Source organism: Trachymyrmex cornetzi, unplaced genomic scaffold (genome assembly GCF_001594075.2).
Source record: "Trachymyrmex cornetzi isolate Tcor2-1 unplaced genomic scaffold, Tcor1.1 scaffold269, whole genome shotgun sequence".
Classification (NCBI taxonomy): Eukaryota; Metazoa; Arthropoda; class Insecta; order Hymenoptera; family Formicidae; genus Trachymyrmex; species Trachymyrmex cornetzi.
Genome location: NW_017297365.1, coordinates 28,371 through 55,094, shown reverse-complemented (window position 1 = coordinate 55,094; position 26,724 = coordinate 28,371). Strand labels below are relative to the sequence as shown.

The following is a 26,724-nucleotide window of genomic DNA, read 5'->3' as shown; positions in this document are numbered from 1 at the left end:
GAGAGAGAGAGAGAGAGAGAGAGAGAGATTGTGTGTGAGAGATTGTGCGTGTACACCCCGCGGATGCTGCGCTTCGGAGCGCGCACGTTGATAGTAACCAGTTTGAAGGCCACACATGTGCACGAAGCGCGTACGCAGATCCTGAATGGATAGCATTAGATCACAATTGTGTCATTGATTGAAAGAACGGTTCAAGTCATTCCTTGTTGGAAACGAGAGCAATAAAACGGAAGATTTGCGGTTCGCGATTTATGTTAAAAGCTTTGCAAATTGAAGTTTTTTTGTGATTGACGACGTGATATTTTTATTTACGCAGAAATAATTTTTTGATACGGAAATAATGGTTTTGTTGGAGCATCTAAAAATTTAGCTAGGAACAAAACTGAAAATAATTTTGTTGGACCATCAAAATAATCGTGTCGAATATTTAACTCTCTGTCTGCAATCATATTTTTATTCTTTATGTCTGTAATTTGGATTTTTTGTTCCTTAAGTTCTTTTTAACTATTCTATCAAAAAAGTTTTTAATTATTTTCCAACATCTTTCTTACAATACCAAATAATGTTTTAACCTAAATGTTTAAATCGTAGGAAAGTAGAAAACCAATGTGAGCCAGCACAGGTTGTTGATGTGTAAGAATACCATTTGAAATGAAATATAATTACAGACGTTTGAAATTGATTGCTACAATGTCAAGATTTTTTTACAGCATTATCATTATGAGCGGTCTAAATAATGAATTTGAAGATCCAACTAAATTATTTTTAGATCTATATTTCAAAATTGTAAGTACTTGAGTAAAATCATTCTTTTCCGTATACGAAGCTATCTTGTCAATAATTAGAATTGCGTATGGAATCGTGCGGAATTTCTAGGTTGGTAACTGCAACGAGGTCTGCATATTGTTTCGCAATTTTTCGTTGATCCTCATCGATCCTATCTTTTCCCGTAATTCCCGTTCGAATCCAGATGTAGCACGGATTGACGGAAGACAAAGCTGCGGCGGGCATCGACTGCCTCCGAGTGTATTCTCTATAGGAAAGAGTATCTGCTATTTGTCCTGCGTTAGGGTTGCACTCCTTCAGCACGTACACTGCTGCCAAGCCACTCGACGATGTTATTGAATTTCTGGGATGGTATACAATGCCAAAACGCGCGCGTTACTCCCTCGTTCTAGTTTTCCAGATATGGAAAATAACGTTGATTGCTGTTAATCGATTGAAAATACTTTATCAATAATAATGCTAACTTTTACGAAAGAAACTTTACATATGTGTATTAGTCATTAAATTTCTTGAAGACAAATCTCATTCCAAAAAATGAAAATACTGCTACTATTGAAAAACAGTAAAAATATTTGTACACTGAGAGAAAAATATTTGATATTTGTAATTATAATTATATATTACTGTAATTATAATTATATATTACTGTAATTATAATTATTACTGCTATAATAATAATAACAGTAACTATATGTACTGGGCTGCGTTCAGAATTATCATCTGGGTGCACCCAAATGTTCTTTTATCCTTGTTTAACATTCCTGAACAATAAGAATAAAATGACATCTGTGTGCATCCGGACGACGATTCTAAACGCAGTCCAGTTCTAGCATCAAATGTATATTAATAATTGGCAACATAAATTGACTACAATTATAGTCATTATGACAATAAAACAGATAAAAATGATTCAAGTAACTATAATTTTACAGTTATATTAATATAGTTGTCCCAAAATATAACTGTAAAATTATAGTCACTTGAATTATTGTTACGATAATTTCAACTATTTTATGGTCGTACTAAATATAATTATAGTCATTTTAGGCTGCCAACTATATACATTTGTTGCTAGAATTATATATATAGTTACTATTATTATTGTAGCAGTAATAATCGTAATTGTAGTAATATATAATACAGTTAAAACTGTAACCAAATACGAAACATTTTTCTCTTAGTGTACTCTTAAATAAGAGTAGTAGATTTTTACGTTTTCTTTCTTTCTTTTTGGAAATCTGCTATTTTTATTACCGTTCTTATTGCCACTCTTATTCAAGAGTGCAAATGTTTTCATTCTTTTTCTATAGTGACAGTGTTTCAACTTTTTTGGAATGAGATTTCACTCCAAGAAATTTAGAGAGTAGATTGTGTATTCGCGAAACAATCTTAAGCGTTCTGAGCCTAACACCGTTCATCAGCCGGTTTTCACGAATTCAGCTTCCACGCTATAACGATTGGTCGAATGTTTCAGTATGTCACCATGCCGTTCCATAAATCCGCCCGCCGTACCCGCACGCTTAGTATCGTTATTACCACCTGTCTTTCGATACATCTTATTCCTCGTTTTTCCTTGGCGGATCGTTCATCGAGCCGAGAGTGCCAGAGCCGCCCCTATCCCCGTCCGTCCATCCGTCACGTTTAATCCAAGACCACCCTTGTTTGCGCGGTTTTCGGTTACAACGCATCTAATGGATTATCCTTACATTCCGCCCTAAGACACCTTCCATCCTGTGTCATCGGCTCGAATGGACGCGCACGCGCGAGGCATAAAAATAACAGCGATTCCGATATTTACCGAACTTATTAGGAGATTTTACCGCGACCTCGGGGGAAAGGATATATTGTAGCGTTCGCCCATGTATACCGACGTAGCCATATTCCATCCTTTTACGCGTGTCAACGTGTTTCCAGATGACATCCCAGATGAGACGGAGAATGTCGAGAATAATTCGATACTTTGAGACACTTTAGTTCGATATACCTGTGTATTATTCGAGTAATCTGTGTATTATTTAAACTCGAGCTCGAATTCATCGCCTATAACGTATTGTTGTGTAATTCTGATCGAATTCGTCTGTTATTTAAAGCGCGTTTAGATTTCTTTTAAAGCTCTATAATCAATTAACACTCCTTTTTTTTCTTGGAGTGAAATCTCACTCCAAAAAAGAGTGAAAATCTGCCTTCTTATTCAATAGTGTAAATATTTTCGCTCTTTTTCTATAGTAGCAGCACTTTGAGTATTGTTATAACTCTTTTAAAGTGAGATTTTACTCTACGAAATTTAGAGAGAACACTACACGGAAGAACGGTATCGCTACAATGGATTATCTAAAAATTTAGCTGGATACAGGTCTGAACATAATTTTATTGCACTATCAAAATAATTATGTAGGAATCTCAATGATGATGAGCAAGGTTACAAAAAGTTTTGGTATTTTAGCAATAAATTTAAGCGACCTGTATGTATTTGGACCATCCAATAATATTATTTTTCAGATCTGTATCTAGTTATATTTCTAATACTTTAGCAAAAGAAAGTCCTTTTTTCGTCAAGTATCAACTCGTCTTATACTTATATTTACTAAAAGAAAGACCCAAGTGTGAATACATAAATTACTACTCTCTAAATCTGAATCAGGGGATAATCACTAATTATGCATACTTGGCACTGATAATCAGTGAAGTTCAACTAAAAAAGGAAGAATGTTTGAGTATTATATAACTAAAATACTGATATTTGCACATTAATTTCAATCTTCCAATACCATATTCATTGAATTTAAGCACTAAAACAAGGTTGATCACATAATAATGATTAGCTAGGTTAGGGATCTCACACCTAATTCATCGATTACCAGTGGCATACACTAATGTCAGTAATTATCCACTGATTCAGATTTAGAGAGTATGAAAGTAAAGAAAGTGAAGAAGCAAATATTTCATTAGTATAAGTTTATTAAAAAATTATATAATATTAATCTGAAAAAAGAAACGGTCAATAATGACCGCTCGATAATTCTAGAGTCAAATTAATTTTGCGATAAATAAGAGCTGTCGTTTATAATTCGGAAGGTAAAAATCGCGTGAGTACTGTTTGAGAAAGTGCATGCTGCTGTTTAATAGATTCTTCTGCGAGACTTTTTGTTGTATTGTAATTCAGGTCGCCTTTTGCGCGACAAACCTTTCATCGCGAACGTCAAGTCATTAGAGCAAACGAGGATCTTTCACGAATCGATGCGCGAGGCGGGTATAGGACGATTCATTGGATTTACGACCGTTATGATCCTCGCATAACCTACGTGTGCAACAACCCCATTACAGGATTATACGTTATGACTAACACAATGCGCGCTTTATTAGTTATCTCTTGTGCCATTTTTACGACAATCGAGATATTTTATTACGCATTATTCGCGATGGTATATCGCGTTAAATCGTTTGTTAGCTAACGAGCACACTGAAGGACATATTTCTCTCCTTAATCTTATATTTAAAAAAAGAAATTTAACATACTTTTTATTATTTGCACTCTTTGCTCGAAGAGTTACATTTGTGCGAACTTATACTATACTTAGATTTGTGCAATGGAGTTTAGACTATTGATGAAATAATATTCCATATTTCGTTTCTCATAACGAGAGATCTTGATAAATACGTAGTATCGTACTTCATTACTTAAATGAATATTTAATTTATTTGAAACAGTCGCACTAATCTGGCTACAAGATGAAAAATATTGCGCCAAAATAATAACGTTCTCTTTAAATCTGAATCAGATTTAGTCATGGGATAATTTAGATAGGGGCTGATCACTGATGACATCGGTCCTAAGCCACTGATAATCAGTAAATAAAACGTGGAATATCTAATCTAGCTAACATTGCGTTAGTGTATATATAAATTCAAGGTATATGGTATAGGAAGTATTGGAAGTGACGTGCACAATACCGGTATTTTAATTATATGGTGCTCAAACTTTCTTTCTTTTTTAGTTGAATTTCACTGATTGAAATTTGATTCAAAGTTGATTCTTTTATAACATCTTCGGGACATTTGCAACGTGTTCCACGGTTTTGTAAAATTCAACGGGCGTTGAATTTTGCCACAGCTATCGCGGTTTGCGTTGTATTATATCGCGATGGGGTTAATGGATTAACAGCGAGACGCGCGTAACTAAGAAAGTACATTTGAAGCAAGAAGTTCCCGGCGAATGAGATTAGGAGCGATACAATAAATTCGTAACAAGCCGCAACTCAATTTCTGCTTGTCCTTGTTATATCTCGTTGTCGTAATGCGATATCCGTTCCTTTACCGTCGTTTTCGTTGTCGTCGCCAACGTAGTCTGGGTTCGTAATACATGTCATAATTTAAGACAACAACTACATAACAAGCGCCCACTTGTTTGCATATCGTTCTCTCTGTGTGCACGGTAATTGACGCAATGATTAATTTTGAGTAACCATTTCTCTCTCTCTCTTTTCTTTCTCTCATTCTCGCTTCGTTCTCGCTCTACTGTACGCAAATGCCACACTGCAAGAATTTCGGAGTGTCGATGGAGCGAGAACAGACCGCGTGTTCACGCCTCGAATTTGATAACCTGCAGCAAAGAAAATTTGTTCGATGCGGCTTGATTAATTAGCAGCAGTCGTCGCGTCGGTCTCTCGGTGTCCGCCTCCACGCCCGTAAATGCAATCAACGCCGCCTAATCCCGGGTATGCGGCCGCAATCGAGCGGCATTATCGCCGCGGCGGTTCCGCCGCGCTGCTGCGAAATTATAGGGTACTGCCTGTACGCGGTTGGCTGGAGGACGCTATGTCATGGTTATTGACAGGTCGTTGGCTGTTTCGCAGTTTTGTCGCATTACAAGCGCGAAGCTAGAAGGGAAACGAATCATTCAGTCCCGCGCTTAGATCATTCATATCGGGATTATAGAAACATGGTGTACACTGAAAAAAGTTTTTGGTATTTATGACTGTAATTATTGCATGTAAAATAATTATGATTAGGAATTTTATTTTTAGTTATTACTGCTATAATATTAGTAATAATTATATTTATATATAATTCTACCTATTTTATATACACTAAAAAGATTATATGTAATTATCATTTTATAATCGTTTTCGGGAATAAGGATAACTAGATATTCTTTTTAGTATATATAAAACTATGAATATAATTATTATTATCTAATATTATAGCAGTAAATAAAAATGGAGCTTCTAATCTCTCACAATATTTTGTCTTGCAATTTTGTCAGGCACAATACTAAAACTTTTCTTTCAGTGTAGATTTTGAGGGGTGCTTTTTAACAAAAAAAAGAAATACTTTAACGAATGTCACGTTGTCGAAATTAAACAAAGTACTGTGATACATGAAGCGAATTTAGTAGATGAGCGTTGAAGCAATTTATTCATTAAGAAAATTTATCATTAATCAATCAGTGGATCAATGAAGAAGTATTTTATACGCTTTATTTCTCTTAATGCACTATCTCTCTTTAAAAAAAGTGCGATTTTTTGTCGGTGTCACCAGAGGATTTCTAAACAAGTGTAAAAGATCGCACGTCGATTTATCTTCATACGGGACCTTTTAATTAAAGACGCAACGACTGAAAGCGTTGTTCAAAGCGCTTAAGATGTCAACAACGATCCATCTTGTCCGCCTTGCCCGCGCGGGACGTGTATATATTTCATTGACGAGTACGGCCCAGATAGACGACTCGGGCCCACTTGACGCATGCCACACCCTCAGAATCGTCGCCAGAGACGAGTGACCTCGCCTTTCCGCACCCCCGAAGTCAAGAACGGATTCCAGTTCCGCTTTTGATGCACACCTAAACGTCCCTCCCGCGCTTTACCTCCCCCTCCCATTCTACCTATTTGCTCCCTTTCGTGATAGAATGTCCGTATATAAGCACGGCGGTTAGGGGTAGCGCTACGCCGGTGACGAGAGACCGGAGCGGCCTGTATGCATGTGTGAAATAGAATCTCGAACTCTCATTGCGCGCGTACGTGTACTATGTGTACAGGTCGGGGGAGAGAGAGTAACGTTGTAGAAAGGGTGAGATGAAGAAGAGGAGGGGGGGGGGGGGGGGAGGAGAAGTCGGGACGAGAGGGTGCGCACATAGATGTGTGCGTGGGTACATGCAGCCAGCATCAGTGGAGCGTCTCGGCGTCGAAGGCGCCAAAGCGTCGCGGCGCCACCCTCGGCGCCCGCCATAACGCCGCCAGCACTCATCCCTTACTGACTTTCTGTCTCTCTCTCTCTCTCTCTCTCTTTCGCTCCCTGTCTCTCCCTCCTCCCTCTCTCTCACCCTCTTCTCCTCTTCTTCTTTCTCTACCTCCGTGTCGCTCCATCTCTCTGCTTTTCCACATTCGTTTCTCTATCAACATCTCTTGCTTCCTCCGCTTTCGCTAACAGCAACCGTCTTTCTTTATCTTTTCGCCAACGACGCGTCCGAAATTTGCGAAAATCTTCGAGGCGCCATCCTCCCTCTTCACTGTCGTCTGTCGTCGTCTGTCGGAGAGAAAGAATCGTTGGGAATTCTTCTGCCATCGCGGTGCAACCGTTTCCGGAACTTTTATCTCTCTTCTCTTGCTTCGCGATGACACGTGCCGGGCACGTTCCATATTGGTGGTGTCGCGTGGGTAGGGTTACTGAGGCTTTGTTTTGCGCGAACTTTGCTAGAATAAGTTTTTATGAAGACTCAAAGGCAAAGAATAGAATGTAGATGACTAATTGTTAAAGAACTGTATTGTAACTTTAATTCTATATTTGGTTCTACATTTAATTTTCATAATTTTTATATGTATGTGTTGCATGCATGTTAAATAAAAAAAATATAATTATAAATACAATATTGAGCGTAATATTAATATATTACAATTATAATATGATTAATATATTATAATTATAATATACAATGTATTATTAGGCGAGAATAAAGGAAATGCGGACATCTAATTGTAAAAGAAAAATTAAATAAAACTGTAAATTATTTGTCAAGTAATAAGTCTTCTTTATTCAAAAGATACTCTAGTTATTTATTTTTAAAATACAACAAGTTAATATCCTTTGAATAAAGACTTTTGTAAATGATAAACAATCGCCGGCTCTATTTAATTTTTCACTTAGGTATACGCGATTACCCCATTCACTCCTACATCAAAATCATCGAAAACGTGTAATGGCATTTATCTTAAATGACATATGGGTGTTCTATGATCACGTGTTATAGTACCGCACTAAGCATATAGGCATCAGATTATTATTAATTTTTCTTTCCCTCTTCCTCTTCTCTTTCTACATGATTACAGATAGGAAGTTTCGATATATAATATAAAGAATAAAAATCCAATCAAATTTACTTAAATCATCAAAAGCCAATATAGTCGGTCCTCTAAAGATTAATAAATAAGAGAAGATTTGATCTGCTGTACCACGTGAATTTATTATACCGCTTAGGAATTAAGATATCCGTTTGATATACTGTACAGAAACTTAATTTCGTTACCTTCAATAATTTCCAGATACGCGTGACTGAGTAACGAGAACGAGCGAACGCGGATTTTTGGATTGCACGCACACAAGAAACCTGAAGAGAGGAAGAGCAGCAACGGCGTAAGGAACAACTTTGAGCGGTAAGTAGCGAAGAGGCCGCTTCCGGCTCGCAAATCGTATTCACGGCTCACTTTCTCGTTCGAAGAACCTCGTAAAAGTGGAGCTCCATCCTGCGCATCCCTCTTCTTCTCGCTTCTTCGATGTGAGTCAGACGAATCGTGAAAGTGCCTGTTATACCCCCGCAAGTGCCATAAACTCACTCACTCTTCTTCTCCCTCTATCTCATTCGTGTAACCCTCGGTCCCTCTTCCCTTTCCCTCCTCACAGGCCCCTGAAATTTGTCTTTATACCAGGACGAGGAGACTCGTCTCGTGCTCAATATGGAATATTTCTGGGCCATAAGCCCGAAAATATAATACTTAATTGCGACAAATATGACTCGTAAAATTTGAATAGGCATTTCGAGATCGGAGGGAGAAAAGAAGGGATGAGAAGGGCGAAGATGCATTTTTCTCCGTATAAGCGTAAGCAATTTGAGGACGTGTGAATACACGCCAATACATGCGAATGTACGTTTCGGTTCACTCGAAGCTTTACCATAAAATTCCGTCAAAGTCACTTAATATTAACTTAATATATATTTAGGGTGCTTTTCATTTGATGACACAAGTCGACACAAGTGTCTTTCTATCTTTATTGTTACTCTCTGAATGTTAAGAAAGATAAAATGTTTGTATCTCGATTTGTGTCACTAAATGGAAAGCATCTATTATTTCTTACACAAAAAGAATGATTTTACTCCTTGAACATACTTTATTTAAAAATTAGGATCTGAGGAGAATGTTAGATTATCAAAATATGTAGTTATGTGGGATGCTCAAGCATGATGCTGTAAAAAGTTTTGACATTCTAGCAAATAGCTAATTGAATGTCCAATATAATTACTTTTTGTATCTAGCTGAATTTTTAGATACTTCAGCAAAACCGTTCTTTCCGTGTACAATTTCGTTTTCCTTTGTGGTTCAGCGAAATTCCGAGTGTTTTCAGAGCTCATGGAAGATGAGAAGATACTTTTTCATATAATGTTGCCGAGAACGTTGCTGCAGTCGCTCGCTAATAAGAATATGGGTAAATGGCCCGTCGCAAATGGCGTTAAAAGGTCGATAGTCTCCGTTGACCAATTCGTTCGTATCTCCTCGCATTATCTTTAATCTCCATTCTGCGGTTCATGCAATCTGCACATCTGTCCACCGGGCCAAACTCGAATCGGTGGTTGTTGTGTTTGTAGCTACGCTCGAAGGGATCAACCGTCGTTTATTGCTGAACCCGTCTCATTCGGATCGTCTTCGATAATTCCGCAATGTAATGCCCTAAGCACGATAGGAGGTTTAAAGCAAGATACGAACGGTCCTTCTCATCTTACTATCATCCAAAATTAAAATCTTCTGCAGACCTTGATGAAATTGCTTTTCTCCCTATTTTCTCGACTTTCTAGCGGAAGTTTGGAGATTTCCACTTACGCAATTCTTTCCTGAATACACATATCAAATAAAATTCGAAAAGACCTCGTCTAAATTTCGGAGTATCGCGATGATCCATCTAGATGAAAATTTTATTACACAATTGAGCATTATGTGATGCATAAGAGGAGTTTTTTGTTCATGGGATTTGAAATATTTAAATTTTATATGTGATATGTACGCTGAGCAAAAAAATAATTATTATAATTTAATTATAGTTTATGACCATTTTCGGTTGCCGACTATATTTTTTGGTAGAATTATAAATATAATTATTATTACTAACATTATAGCAGTAACAACTATAAATTGCTTCTAACCATAACTATACCATGCAATTATAGTCACAAATTACCAAATGCTTTTCTCTCAGTGTACATTTGGGATAGTACGAACGTCGATAGCCCATACAATGGAAACGTTATGGTCCAGACATTTTGGCGCCGAACTTACAGCTGCCTACACATCGAAACTGCAAACAAACACCGAGTCCGACAACACTTGTTCTACTTGCGTGTAGATTTATATGACAAGTTGAACATATGACATTCGTTGCCACTTTTGATCGTAACTTTTACTATTGCAGCCATTTTATACTTTTCTCCATACGAATAGCGTAACCATTTTCGTAGATGCATTTTCAGATAGTGTTTCATTCTCCATTTTATTATACAAAAAAGGGATATACGTGATAAATCGTAAACTTTCAGAGAGATCCACTGAGAATTTTTATAAACGATACAGTCTTGCATGTATTGTATATATATCTGCGAGATAATATAAGCAAATGAATATTACCAGAGTACGATATATTCGTTAATTCTTTCTTCGATTAAAACACTGTAAAAAATATGGGTGTGGATTTAACATCATAAAATTTAATTTAAATCTGACGAACGTGCTTTCTCACTGTGTGTGCCTTCACATTGATTTTTTTTTGGTGCTTTCCATTTGGTGGCACAAGTCAACACAAGCATTATTCTATCTTTCTTGATATTTAGTGAGTAACAAAGATAAAACGACACTTGTGTCGACTTGTTTTATTAAATGAAAACCTTTTTATGTACAATGGTTTGCTGTGAGCCTAAATACAATTATATGACGTTTACTCCTAAAACAAAGCACGCCAGAAGTTCCATAATAGTGCTAATAATGAAAGACTTAATATTTTTATTTTAAAGTACAATATTCAAACTTTAATTTGAGCCATTCCAAAGTCTTTATAGCATATCGGGTAATTTTCAAAGACGTAAAGAACGTATTTCTGGAAGATTTTAACTCCATTTTTCCCAAAAATGTAACGTGATAGAACATTTTTATTTACGGATTTGTATTCGGCAGCGCGTCAAAAACCGTAAAAAGTATCTATTCTGATTAGCGTTACTTGACCAAAATTTTTTTGTTGCCCAGTAATTATGAAATATATATGCTATTTATATTCGATAACAGAGATTTCTTCTAATATTTTAAGCAATATAAAGCTCTAATAGTTTACGCTTTCACTCGCTAACAATTTCACGTGAGAGGATCCTTCGTATAATTGGGAACTATAAAACTTTTCCGGCCGTAAATCGTTGTCGGACGAGCGCTGCATTTTCGGGGACTGACCGCACGCGCGCGAATCCGAGGGTAACTCGAATCGACAGGCGCATTGTCAGGCCGATTAATCGAACGATAAGTTTCACCGTGTATGGAGAGAGTGATTGACGCTACCGCGATAAGGGCTGATGGCCGTAGAAAGAGAGATGGAAAGAGGAGGGACAGGACTGAGCGCGAAATGGCAGACAAAAAGAAAAGCAGAGGCATACTTAGGGGTAGATCCTTAATTCATCCTGGACGAGAATTCGTTCCATTCTCTGTTTTCTATCCCTCCAACCATGTAGAAACTTGCATGCTTTCCATCATTTCCGCCGATCACAATTGCGAAACAAGGACACACGTTATTACACGTGCAGGACATTCTGCTGGCCGGCTTAGCACAGAGAAAACGAAATAAGTTCTGGCAACTATATACAAATTGATAACTTTGAAATTCAAGTGTCTGCAATTAGCTTTACAAAGTAATAAATACTAAAATAGTATCGAATACTATAAAAATATAGTCGCAGCAACAATATTTACGAACTATTCTCTCTAAAATTTTTAAAGTAAAACCTAATTCTAAAGAGTGAAATCTCACTATTAAAAATTGATAATTGAGCCACTGTTTTTCAATATTGGCTCAATTGTCACTCTTTGTCACTCTTTAGAATTACACTGAGAGAAAAAAGTTTGGTATTTGTAACCATAATTACATATCACTATAATTATGATTATTACTGCTATAATAATAACAGTAACTATGTATATAGTTCTAGCAACAAATGTATATAGTTGGCAACCTAAAATGACTATAATTATAGTTGTTATAACCATAAAATAGTTGAAATTACCATAAAAATGATTCAAGTGACTATAATTTTATAGTTATATAAAAAATATGGTTGTCCCAAAATGTAACTACAAAATTATAGTCACTTGAATCATTTTTATGGTAATTTCAACTATTTTATGGTTATAACAACTATAATTATAGTCATTTTAGGTTGCCAACTATATATGTTTGTTGCTAGAACTATATACATAGTTACTGTTATTATTATTATAGTAGTAATAATTATAATTATAGTGATATGTAATTATAGTTACAAATACCAAACATTTTTCTCTCAGTGTAGATTCTACTCTAAAGAGTTTAAAGAGTTAATTGACAGAGAAATAGTGATTCAACTACATTACGTAATTGCATAATCTGTACTCACACATTTAAATAAATGCGCATTTATCGATAAAAGTGAGATATGAATACAAGGACTAGACTATACATATGTGTTATATATATGTATATATAAAGATATAATGCAATATTGTACATTTTCCTAGTTTAGACAAATATTTTTTTTTAATGAAACATAATGTCATAATAATTAATTAATCATTGTTGATATTATTTAAAAAATATATATTTAAAATCTCTTCACTAAAATCGCTTATCCGCGAGCAGTATACACGACACTTCCACTAGAGGAAGCAGCGGAGTTCAATTTCTCCTAATTGTAAAAAGAAAGTCATTCAACATATAGATAATAAAAGGTGCAACATTCTGAGATTTTCTGATATTTTAATTAATGAAATGGTTCCTTCAATGCATTGGGTTCGAGGAACGAAGACGAAAGTAAACGAGAGATGCATCTCGACAGTATAGTTTTTAGTTCTATAATATACAAAAATTCAATAACCTTAAAATTTCTGGAATAATTATATATACATAAAAATTTTAGAATAAATAGCGCTACTATACATATTATTACGTTTTTATTAGAATAAATTAATTAAATGAACTAAGAAAATATAGTAATATTAATCATTTGTAGTAAATAGTTAATATTACTATATTTTCTTAGTTTATATAATTTTATTTATTGTTCTTATTACAACTTAATAATAAGTACATAATTGAGGTGCTATTTGTCCTCAGATTTCTAGTTGTTGATACGATTTTTTCTTTAGAGCAAATAAATTTTTATTAATAACTTTATCGTGCAGGCACGTCAATATCTCTGTTTCGAGATAAGAGACGGCCTTCATATTGCTTCATATTTTTCAATTTATTGTGATATGAATTGTTTTTCCTGTTACAGCTATATAAAAAGAATGATTTTGCTGAAGTATCTAAAAATTTCGATAGATATAGATCTGAAAATAATTTGGTTAGACCGTCAAAATAATTATGTAGGAAATTCAAGCATAGTAAGAAATGCCTCAAAAAGTTTTGACATTTTAGCAACCAATTTGAATGTCCAACAATTATTTTCAGATCCGTACCTACCTATATTTTGATATACTTCAGCAAAATTTGTCACTTTTGTGTAAATAGAGTTTGCTTTTATATTTAATAACTTTTTTTGGTACTGAATTATATGTATACTTATACACTTACTTATTCATGCGTATCATAACAACTGTTTTAGTATCTGACAACGTGTCGAACTAACGTGATAACACACTCATAGTAGCGTATTTATATGTACGATACTGAAAAATGATTAAAAACTGACTTGGTATTACAGTCATAAATATTGTATAAAGCAGCTGTATACAAATTGACGCAAACCTTTTATATTTAATAAAAAATAAATTTAAAAACAGTTTTATTGAAGTAAAAAGTTTTATTGAAAAATAATATTTTTATAACAATTTTAATATTTTGTTAGTCCTTTAGCTTTTACTGCCGCCTTTTATTGCTCAAGAAAATGCAATAAATTGAGAGTGCTTTATACTTATAAGCAAGGCCATATTTTATATTATTTAAAAACTATTAATTATCGTGAGGCTGTGTTAACAAAATTGTATCCAGTTCAATTCGTCGAATAATTATATTATGTTCATTTCGTCGAACAATAATATGTACTTTCATATCATTTGATATAATCGCGTTTCTCATGTATCATATACGCGTATATGAGTCGTAATAGAGATCAATGTAATGAGCATCTTAATCAAGCCATCAAATTGACAGCAGAGTGAATTGCCGCGGCGGTGACGACGATAACATTGCATTGGTCGCGTGCGGGAAAATTTAGTTGCCCGTGTTCGATTTTTCATATTTCCTTTTTTTTTTTTCTTTTGTCCCTTAAGAAGAAAGCTCGGCGATGTTTTGCAAGCGGTTTATGGTCAAGCAGCCGCTCCGCCAGCTTCCAGGCGGGAGTGCCGCTCGCTGCATAAATTGCCTGTACATCTCAATTCACCCCCCGGGACGGTGACCATTCCCTTACACGTCGTGCTCCTGAGTGACACTCCCCATCCTCTCTCGCAGAAGACCTCCCGCCTGCAGACTCGCATTATCATCCCTTCGCTTCTCCCCGTATCCACCCTCCCTGTCCCGCGGCCGATAAGGGCGGGTCTATTTCGAATCTTTGTACGGCCGGCGACCTAAGCTCACATCTAAGTAAGAAAATTATCAGATCCCGCGCGTAATCGAAGCTCTCTTTCCTTCATTGTTGATTATCGCATAGAAGATATTCAAACACTGATTAGACATGATTAACGTGAAATTCCTATTAAACTGTAATAGGCGACATGATAAAAATAATATATGAATAGATTTAGCCTCTAAAAACTATAGTTTTATATATATATAAATTGAAAAATAATAAAATATTTATAAGAACCAATACAAGAAGGTTGTGTGTATATATAAATTTTTTTTATAAAAAATATAAACGTTTTAATTTTCGTTATCATTCTCAGCACATAAAAATCTTGCTAATAATAAAACAAATTATCAAGCATAATTATATGAAATTGAAGCGAACCTTTATACAGAATGAGAAATGAGGCATATATTATTATATTATATAAGCAAAATATTATAAGAATCGTAAAGTCCAGTATTAAAGTGATGAAATCGGTTATATAAAAAAATCGAGGGGGTAATCACTCTTGAATTCCGGTGTACAATCTGTCAGAAGTCCGATGAAGTCTGATGAATTCCGATGAATTCCGATGAATTCCGATGAAGTCAGGTGAATTCCAGGTGAAGTCCGATGAAGTCCAGAGAAGTCCGATGAAGTCCAGAGAAGTCCGATGAAGTCCAGAGAAGTCCGATGAATTCATGAATTCCGATGAATTCCGATAAATTCCGATGAAGTCTGATGAATTCCGGTGAAGTCCGGTGAAGTCCGATGAAGTCCAGAGAAGTCCGATGAATTCTGATGAAGTCCGATGAAGTCCAGAGAAATCTGATGAATTTATGAATTCCGATGAATTCCGGTGAAGTCCAACGAAGTCCGGTGAAGTCCGACGAATTCATGAATTCCGGTGAAGTCCGACGAATTCATGAATTCCGATGAAGTCCGATGAATTCCAGTAAATTCTGATGAATTCCGGATGAAGTCCGTTGAAGTCCAGCAAAGTCCGATGAATTCCGATGAATTCTAGTGAAGTCTTGAAGTCCGAAGTCCAGGTGTACATCTATTTTTTAGTGGTTACCCCCTCGAAAAAAATACATTTTTGTACTTGTGCAAATCGAATGGTTAGCATTGAATTTAGCAATAATAAATACAGTCAAGTGTTGACGTATAAATAAATTTGATTCACGCATCGATATGTGCACAAACTTATTTAAATTTCTTAGTAGTCATTATATCTGAGAAAACAGAGGTATTTGGTAGAGAGCATGTTATAACTCGCGTACCACGTAACATTTTTGTTTTATTCACTTTTCTGCATTAGAGATTGTAAAGTTGAACTTTCTCATGCCGAGAGATGAACGAGAGAAGAAAAATTTGAAAATGAGAAAAATGCAGCATGTATAATGTATCTATTAATAAAAAAGTGATACTAGAGCTTTCGCTTTTATTTCTAAGAAAAATAACTATTGTAGAAAGACTCTTAAATTTTCCAATTTCCTTTGCCAAATTAAATTTCTGTGGTTTAAACTTTTAGATCTGTTGCGGAACTAAAAATCAAATTCGCTGAAATGTAAAAAGCATAATCAGTACACAGAAAGGGTTTTACTGAAGTACCCATATTTACAAATTTAACCAGATACCTACAGATCTGACAATAATTTTGGCTCATCAAAATAATTTTTTTTCAGTAAATACGTTTGTTTCGCGTAGTAAATGCCGTGTAAAGTAACTACTCGAATTAATTACTTGGTATTTATACACGTGCGAGCACGCGCGTAAATTGAAACGTTCGCGCTTCAATTGAGTGGTAGCGAAAGATCGACCGAGGTACCAAGTTAAGATCTTTGTGGCGACATCATTAGTTTAATTGCAACTGCAAACTCGTAATCGTCCTTTAAATTCGACCGGTGTCATCCCGATCACTACAATTTACTATGCCAAATTCGTCACCGGATCTTGGTGGCGCGATGGAGCAAAGTCACAGCGCAAACACGTTCGCTACTGTTTCGTCCGAAGGGGGCGAGAAAAGGCCTGCAGCAATGTCCTCTAGCGTGATACGACACTGAAATTTTGAAGGGGTCGGGCACCAACGCTGCTGCACCCCCGCGGACGTCATCTCCCCGCGCGGTGAGGATAGTAGGGGGCCTCCGGCGAACGGACGACTCACCCCCTCGCGAATTGGCGGAGTACGAGAAAGCGGGGCAGCGTCGGACGGTCGGCGCCAATCGTCGCCGCCCTCGTCCACCGATAAACCCTCGCGTCTGCGCCCCTCAGCCGGGTGTCCCGCCGGTTCCCTACGTCGCCCTCGGTTCGGGTACCGCGCGCAAGGCCGCAGACCTATCACTTCTTTGGCGACAGCCGTCGGGGTAACATCCTTGCCCTCGCTCTCTACCCTCGCTCTCTTCTCCCATCCCTTCGATCCTTCGCATCACCGGCTAGAAATCGACTCTGAACTTCTGCACTTGAGCTTCCCGTTCCCATGCAGCTTCCTCTTTAATCCATCCACCTTCCTTTAAAACGTTTGATTTTAATCGATCTCCTACCTCTCTCACGTGCTACCCTTATTCCATTCATTTATTTATTCTTCGTTCCTGTTTGTCCGGTTCCGCGAAGATAGAATCTAATCGCGGGGAGCGACCGTTCCACTTCGCGTCTCAGTGAAAGACGTGTCTCACGATCGTTCCGGCCTCCGGACGTGCAAGCAGTATTAATAGGTTTAACGTTTCTCGCCAGTCTCTCAGGTAAAATAAACTACCGTTTTCTGTGCTTCAACTCTTAGTTCCCTTACAGAGCCATCACCTATTACGATTTTTACGAAAAAAAAATCCCTCGTTTCCGTACTATTCCGACTGTGCTGTCTCTACCGTCAAGTCTTTTTCGAACACCCACGGTTTCATGTTTTCGCAATTTTTGGAAAATACTCTCACGGCTCTATTTACGATTGTCTTTTTTCACATTTATCCTCGTTTGTCGATTGCCTTCTCACTCTGTCCGCGGTCGTACGGAGAAAACATACAACCGATCGAAAAACACATTAGATTTCACACCGTTCCGCTTCCGCTGGCTTCGCGATCGTCGCCGGAAAGTATCGGCTGTCGCGCTCCAGAACTTTGTCGTGCCTTAAAACCGCCGTCCAGATCGTGACAATAAATTCTCTCTTTGAAACTCTCCTATTTTTACGCGATTTTTCGATACTCTCCCGTTTGTCGTATCCATTTCTCGTCACTGTAGACTAAATCAATCCGTCGGCATTCGAGTTTATCTTCCCTCCAAGTCGATTATCGATCCAACCACGAGATTGCCTTACCAAGATCCAAGTCCGTCCGGGATTCTTCTCGAAAGTTCTTCTTCCTCTTTTCCTTTATTTCCCTCGATTTAGGTTGAACAAGAATCAACTCCGTCCCTTCCTTGTGCCTTGTACACCAGTCCTGATTCATCCGTTTGTGACTGGGGCGAACGATCGCGTTCTCGAAGACGAAGATCCAACAGCGCGCAGTCAACGAGAATCGCTTCTTCACTTCCGATTACGTAGAATCTCCTCGTATACAAACATCTAGCTTTTCCTCTGTGCGTCTCGCTTGTAACTCGCGCCTGAACGACCATCGGCGCGACAAATCTGTCCGAGAGGAGATTTTCCCGAGCGCGATCGAGTAACACCACGATGACATCGATGCGGTGAGTAAGAAACTATTTAATTGTGTGATGCAAGAGAGTTTAGGCTACCTTCACAAGAGAGTCGTAGCTTTAGTGATTGTTAGCAAAGTAGAATAACATCGCCCCGTTTTCTCGCTGTCGCGTTGCGCGTACTTTCGATGTATCGCGCTGTCACTTCGATCTAAAGCCTGCTCTTGTATAGTATGCAGAACGAGGGTTGCAGGTCGCAAGATTAGAAAAACTGACTCAACGTATTTTAATTATAATAGGCTACAGGACGCAGAAAGTTGGCTGAACTTCGATTTTCGCGTCCTGTGTATTGTGGCCTGTGGCCCATTATAATCTGAAATACGTTTTACTTGCGACCTGTGTTCTGCGTACTATGTAGATATCGAACTTAAAGCGGCTACAAGTTAATAGAGAAAATCTAAATTCTCATTAACGTGTCTCTAGTTTTGTAAATCTTAAATTAAATAAATCGTAAGATATCAATAATGTGACTTGCGTGGTCACTTTTGGTGACATGCTCTGAAGTGATGGTGAAAAATGTCTATTCTTCTATCATAAATTCAAGTTGCTTTAATCACAAAATCTGACTAAAAGTATTCGATAGTAAAAAAAATCAGTCTCTTAAGAATAAGATTTATCGATCTAAAGCTCTCTAGACCTTTTGCTTCCTTATTAATTTGTGTGAATAGACTGCGTAATATTGTTACATGATCATTTCATAATAATGCAGTTTGATAAATTTATTATATTACGTAACGCACATAATACCTAAATGTATGCATATAATAAATGAAAATATGTCAATTTACTTTTTGGTAGAACTTTTTCTCACCAATGAAAACTGCACTGAAATTAAACATCACATATCCTAATTTCTGTCCAGATTCAAAATCGAACAGACAAACGAGCTAACAAGGTACAGGAGGTAGAAAATTGATTGCCGTAGGACGATCGAGATAGTATACTCAATTATTAAGAGCGATTCGTGGTAACAACCCCCCTACGATCTCGAAATCAGATAGTATAATATGAGGGTCGACTTTCCGGGGTCCCGAAATTGTTCAATATCGAGGGAGCAGCAGACTTCGGCAATAATAACCAGGTATTCACTCACACACATTCGGATTCGTTGCCTTTTAAAACCTATCCCGTGAAATTGTTTCAAACGACAAAATGGGAGATCGATTTAATCTTTCTGGAATCCGCAAACGACTATGTTAGATTTTATATCGCGGAGATTAATTCTTGTCTAGAGCTTCCGTTAAATGATATCTATTAGTCTTTAAAATTGTTTATACGAATTGGTATATAGAGTTGTACATAAAAACTGGGATGAGTAAAAACGTTCACAAACTGTGTATGTTGGAAGAATCACAAAAGCGATTTGTAAAATTACCGCGCGCGACACACAAATTGGTGAATGGAATAGGGGCGGAAATATCCTAAATAATTATTTAAACAAGAATAAAAGGTTCATAATGTAATACGAGCATGCGATATAGATTCTGAGTTTGACGTTTTGCCGATAGAACTACGTTATTGACAATACAGTTTTCAGCTGTACAATCTCTCGTTTACACATTCGAGTATTATTAATCATTTTCCAATAGAGAGTTTCCAATAGAGACACGGTAACCGTCCAGGTTTATCGGTGACGTGTACGCTAAAAGTATACCGAATCTCTAGTAGATATGATTTTATGTGGCAACACTACACGCTCGTTTGTAACACTTGACATTTGTAATAAAATTGAAGGCATTTGAAGTTTCTCATGAAAATATTTAAATAATTTTTTTAATTAAAGTATTTAAATAATTCCTAATTTTAATTGAACTCTTCACAAAGTTGTATCATAAATTAATGTTGGAAATAATTGTTCTGCCTCGGACAAGTTTCGCAATGTTGCGAGGAGCAAACTGTCCTTTTTAAATCCAATGGAAATTACGGATGCAGATTTCTATACAAGTCCTTTATCTCTTTTTGTTTTACCTGTCACGATAAAGGTCTGCGACACATTTTATTTTAATCCTTTTATTTACCAGCGTGACAGAAGGAGAATCGATGATTTCCGCATCTGTCACGAGCCGGTCACAAGATGTCCAGACGTTAAAACGACTCAACCGAACACATGCGAGCGTACGTTTATTTGAAATCCCGATAGACTATTCCTTGCGGCTCGACAATAACGCTAGTTCCCTGTTAGTGTTGGCTTCGAGTCTCGCGCGATCTCTTGAACCAGCATTGAGTGCGAATGCGATCGATTCGAGTAAAAATTTGCCCGAGCGTTGCGAATCTTCATCATTGAAAATGTAAGATAAAGGAATTCAGAGAGTATGATTAAAAAAAAAACACGCGTTGAGAAAATAAGATTAGATAATCTTGAAAATTGGGAGAAAATCGAAAAACAAGAAACGTGCATGAATCATTCGCCGTAAGAAATGAGATAAAACATTGGTCGGTACTTTGATATATTTATAAAAAGATAGATAATAAAAAGATTAAAATAAATATAAGAGTAAATCAAATATGATAGAGAACATGGTCAAAATTAGACTCTTGGTCAAAATTACATTCTTTATTAAACCAATTTATTTCAGATATGATTGCGCGCCGATAATTTTTCGTACTTTCAACACAATCAATCTGAAACGCTAATAATCTCCCATATAAATTAAATTAGAAAAATTGTAAAGAACTTATTGTGAAAAATATTACCTCAGCCAAGGTTGGAACCTCTCGACTTTCCAGGGCGAGTGTCTTAGCCAACAACTCGACCACTGTGAGGCTTTAAATATAAGAATATTTTTACTTTACTTCAGTTAGAGTAATTACAGTTAATGGAGTTTTAGTTCTCGAACGGATTGAGAAGAAGCTAATCGTTCGAGGAGCTCATCGAAAAATCGAGACAACCGGGAGATATTTGTTCGCGTTCTCATGACGCTCGAGATTTTTCCATTTGGTGCACGGGGGTGTGTTACTGGGGCACTAGTGCGCAGAAGCCTCCCCCCCCCCCCCCCCCCCCCTCCCCCCCGCTCCGAAGTCTCGCATCCCCTTCGTGAGAAGGAGAAAGAGCTTTGCGAGCGAGCAAGGGGTGGCTCCCCGAACCGACCCACACACAGCTATACATTTCGAGCCCTTAGCTCGCGTAGCGCGCGGCACATTCAGTTTCTGACCGGCGCGACGATCGAAGTGACGCGTCCGCGCCGTTCCCGATTGAACCCCGTCATCACACACGTCTCTCGAGATTTCACCCGCAGGATCGACGAATCCGGTCGCCCTGGCTACGTCGCGTTCACGGTGTTTCCACGGGGGAGGGGGGGTGGCTCGCAAGATCGCGGCAAGCTTATACACAACACACACACACACACACACCAACGGTCAGGGATGTCGCGCGAGACTCGCATTCGCTCGAAGCCATCGATCCTCGCAATCGAAGCGATTCAGTGACGCCTGTGTGAGGCTCGTGCGAGTCGTGCAGCGATAAAACAAACCAATCGGGACAAGTGCAGGAAGATAACGCAGTTTAACATACAATCAATTATTTCTCATTCTAATTTGGAGCATTCGATTTGTGTATCGTAGCGATTTACTTTTACAAGTAGGATTCGTGATTTTTTTCCGTTATCATTAATACATCGCTAAGCGGATTTGGCTTCTCGGATTATCTTTCTTATATGATTCTTCCTTTTTACATTATTTGAAAATTTATATAAATTATGTCTGGCATAAATTCTTTTCTAATCCAATGTCGATTAAATTTTTTTTTCATGGAAAAGTATTGTTATTAATGTATTAAGTCTATTTTATCAAGCAGACTCGTCGCATCTATGGATAATCCTGTTTATCGAGGCTCGTCGATTGCTCGTTTAATGGAATATCGATGTAAACAGCGGGATTTACGAGGTTATCAAAGTTCGTCGTCGTCGTAAATTGATCGGGATCGCGCGCAAATATAATAAGAATGGAGCTGAATCCGTGCTGCAGCTTCGTAGGGATAGTAAATTATCTTTACACGAGAAGCTTGCACCGGAAACGGCGTCAACCGACGCCCAACATTCCACGATCCTGGGTATTATAGGAGTCAAGCCAAAATAGCCAAAATTAGATATATAGATGTAGTTGCTGTGCTAGGTTCCGCTAAAGCAAGCCAATGCGCCGCCGCGCCGGAGGTAAATATCATCCACTACTTTTCTTACGGTCAGTCATCGCGTATAATCATCAACGTCCAATCGTTATTGCTACTCTTTAGCCAGCCACGTGGCACTTGCCTGCCTTCAGCGATCCGAGAAATGTCGTGCGCCTTGTTTCGTAAGACTGTCACGTACGTGATTCGTTATGATAATGGGAAGTACAAATCTGTTAACGCTTGACAATTTAGTGGGTGGAGAACACATTTTTATAATTGGGAAACTCAGACGATATAAAAAGGCCAAATTTATATTTGTTGAAAAATATCTAAAAAAAAACGTCTCATGTCCTGATTTTAAACTTTACGTGGTCTGGATTATTTGCGAATTGAAATAAAAATTTGACATTCTATAATGTATGTACCTCAATCACGTAGACTTGTAGCTTAGAAAATGAGGCTGCGATCATTTCTCGCGCGAGCTAAATGTTGCTGTGACGAATGTTTGTACGCAAAGACGTTTAGATGGAACAATGTTTAGATTTAGAACAGATGCAAGCTGTTGCGTATTAAAAAATTTTTCATCCGATAAAGTTGTTTAATACGCAACGTTACACCTATTGCGAGGAGCTGTACGGCTTTATTTGTTCGGTTCGATAGAATATTCATTTCATTTAGATGGTTAGCAGCATATATCGTTTCATACTTTTACGAGTGAATTTATCAAAACTTTTGTCGTGCCAGTGAAACATTTATTTATAAATGTTTATTCAATCGATCGCCATTTGGAAATAATGTCGTTGAGTTGTATTTGTGCTTTATTTCGTAATGTTGCAAACGTAGTGTGATATATTTGTAGCTTTGTACCGTGCTAAGTGTTCCTATAGCATATATTTAACGTGGTATAACGAAAATAAAATGTCACGAGAATAAAAAGAATTCTTTTCTCACCTTCAAAAGTGTTAGAGCGAGAGAGAGAGAGAGAGAGAGAGAGAGAGAGAGAGAGAGAGAGAGAGAGAGAGAGAGAGAGAGAGAGAGAGAGAGAGAGAGAGAGAGAGAGAGAGAGAGAGAGAGAGAGAGAGATTTTATCGAATAATTGTAACAGCGTCTCAATATTACGAAATTAACATCGTAAAGTAAATTCGCGTAACGTACCCGGCGGAAACCTTCATTTAAATATCTACCTGCACTTGATTGATTTTAGATTGAGGCAATAAAAGATAAGTGATCGAAAACGAGACGTGGCATAAAATATTTTTATTCTCGCAAAGCTGGAATAAAGCTAAAAAATAAATTTTCTCGGCGAAAATTAACAGCGGCGAGATACCGATTTTCTCAGTAAGTTATTGGATATAATCGTGAGAGTTAATAAGTTATTTGGATAACCCGGATAATAAGAGGTTACGCGGGCGTTTTATATGTTCCTACGCGGTTTAAACTAGGGTAGTAACGTGCGGAAAAATGTGATGACATCCGCAAAGAGTGGCAATGACATGGAGAAAGAGAGAGAGCTAGAGCTAGGCAAAGCGTTTGTGGGATGGAGGGTGAGAGAACCGACCGACTGCTACCAGTGCTACCCTTCTCGCGGCGATCAAGTTAAAAAAGCTGACGACGGCGCTATAATTCGCTCCGAGAATGGAACGTGGTAACTACGTACACTGTGGCCAAAGTAAATGGTAATAAGTGTTATGTACACGCCGATATAGCTTCTACTCAAGCAAATTTCATTTAGTAAATTGCACGCATCTTTTATGATGTCAGTCGCGATTACTCACCGGCTTACTGACAAATGTTAGAGCGCGATTCGTTATTTTTACGCGAGTGCTTTTACATTTGACGCTCCGGTGGAGCTGACGGTGGAGTCAATTGGAGTCTATTGAACTCAATTAATTAAGTTTCTTTGTAAAAAATGTCAAACAATTAATTAAATTTATATTACGTCTGTGTGTAAATTTGTATTATTTGTACTACACTATACTTATTTATAGTGTTTATTTTTTGTATGAGTTTCGCAATTAATTAGTGCTTTTTAATTAACAAATAGATCTCCCAGCGTCAATAACTGTTACAGATGTCAGTTCTGAAATGGTTAATAATTTTAATGACAAATTAATGACAAATTAATATTTTCTAACATTCGTATTTATAACATAAATTATAGAGAATTAGATTAACATAGATTTATTGAGAATTAATAAACCAATTATGATTAGAACAATTGTCACTGAGTTATTGAAATAAATTATTTATCAATAAAAAATTACATTTGCAATCTGCAATTAATTGGTAATTATCGCGCGCGCGCGAATGAGATATTATATATTGTCTTTATTAAAGTGATACGTTAAATTATTAAATCAATTATAAAAGCATAATTGCTTTTTAATTAATAGATTATGATTATTTGATGAGTACATTGCCATCATAATTAGTAATTTAATTAGCCAACGATTACATCGAGTAACGATTAAATCGCTTATTAATTATTAATTTTCGACTTTGCGTAACTTTTGCATAAGTCATCGTGTTGGTGGGCAATTCCGAGCCAACTTGGGAAACTCAGTTTCAACGACAAAAATTATGAAGATAGTTGTCAATGAAAGCAATAATGTAGTATTGATAAGACGTCGCAAAGAATTATGTTATCAGTATTAATCTTGCAGAGTGGGTGTAAAGTATATTCCATTGCATAGGAAATGCAATTTGCATGGAATATATGCATAAAGCTTGTGTCGTGCGCGTGGCTTTGTTAAACGTTCGCATGGACGCGTCGCTATCATCCTCCGGAGCAAAAACACCGGTGAAACAGATATGCCGTAACATCGGCGAGTCCGAGTTGTAATGCGGAGAGTCGCACGGTCCAAACTTAAGTGAAGTTTAAATGAAACTCTCTTTCTGCAATTCTGCCTGGAAAATAGCGGAGAATCAGTTAAGGCACAGTTAATTTAAACCGATGCGAGAACAGGTCAGGGAGATTATTGTACGAAGATTTGCATGAAGATTAGATCGAGAGTGTGCAGGATGTCCAAATTGTTATATCGATAAGTCTAATGCATCCATTGCCGTTAATCACCAACTATCCAGTAAATATAGGTACCAACTAACAGTAACGTAACATTAATATTATAACATATACCACCTTGATCAAAAAGTTCTCGGAATTACCACCAGGTGATGCTCTGAGTCAGCTGATTTGAGTTCTGTTTTTTTGGTTAGGTTGCCACATCTATCATTGACATTTCCACCAAATTTTATCGCCATAGCTTGACATTTGTAAAAGTTACGCCGTCTTGAGTACAGCTACCTCTGCATGTGTTTTCGATTTTTTACAGTTTTAAAAATGGAGTTGAATTTGCAACAACGAGTTTGTATTACATTTTGCGTTAAAAATGGCATCCAACAGCCATCGAATTCACCCGATATGGCTTCCTGTGATTTTTTTCTGTTCGATCGAGTCAAAAAACCACGGGGAGCACGTTTTAACAGCCGAAAGAAGCTAATGGAAAAATCGAAGACGGCTCTGATGGCTATACCAACAATAGAGTTCCAGAAATGTTTCGAGAGCTGGATCAAGCGCTGGCATAAGTGCGTTGCAGTCGATGGGGAGTACTTTGAAGGGGACAATATCACTTTTGATGAATAAACTTGTATTTTGAATTTTCTGAATGAATTCCGGGAACTTTTTGATCAAGGTATTACATATATGTGTAACAGTTACATTGTTAAATGTGTAATAACGTAAGTATCTTATACATGGCATGATATAATTTAAGTACACTGATACCGCGCGTTCGTTATTGCTAATGAGAAACACCAACAATGACATGACATTGATGTTACGATTCCACACTCAACAATATAAATTTAATGTGCGTATCAGTTACATTGTTGAATGAGAAATAACATAAATTCTATATAAATACGCTGGTACCAGCTTGTCCGTTACCACAAATAAAAATCGTCATCTATCCAGTGAACAATCAACGATAACAGAAACATGGCACCAAATTGTAATTTTACACTCAATTTAAATGTAATATAATGCGTACATAACAGTTATATTATTAAATATGATATTATAATTATGTTTAAACGTTACAAAAGGGCGATT

General features: G+C 37.1%; 1 protein-coding gene across 11 annotated transcripts in view; it reads left to right on the top strand.

The window, feature by feature from the left end:
- The window catches only part of rhea (Talin_middle and talin-RS domain-containing protein rhea), a 58,553-nt gene that overhangs the window by 6,885 nt on the left and 24,944 nt on the right, over nt 1–26,724 (top strand). For 6 of the 11 annotated variants that reach the window (XM_018508600.1, XM_018508595.1, XM_018508597.1 and 3 more), the window contains one exon: nt 8,322–8,432. The gene's annotated coding sequence lies outside the window, so the exon portion shown is untranslated. Of the gene's footprint in view, nt 1–8,321; nt 8,433–18,397; nt 18,500–20,614; nt 20,624–22,489; nt 22,657–26,724 lie in introns of those variants that run through there. The other 5 variants (XM_018508603.1, XM_018508606.1, XM_018508601.1 and 2 more) reach the window with 3 other exon arrangements.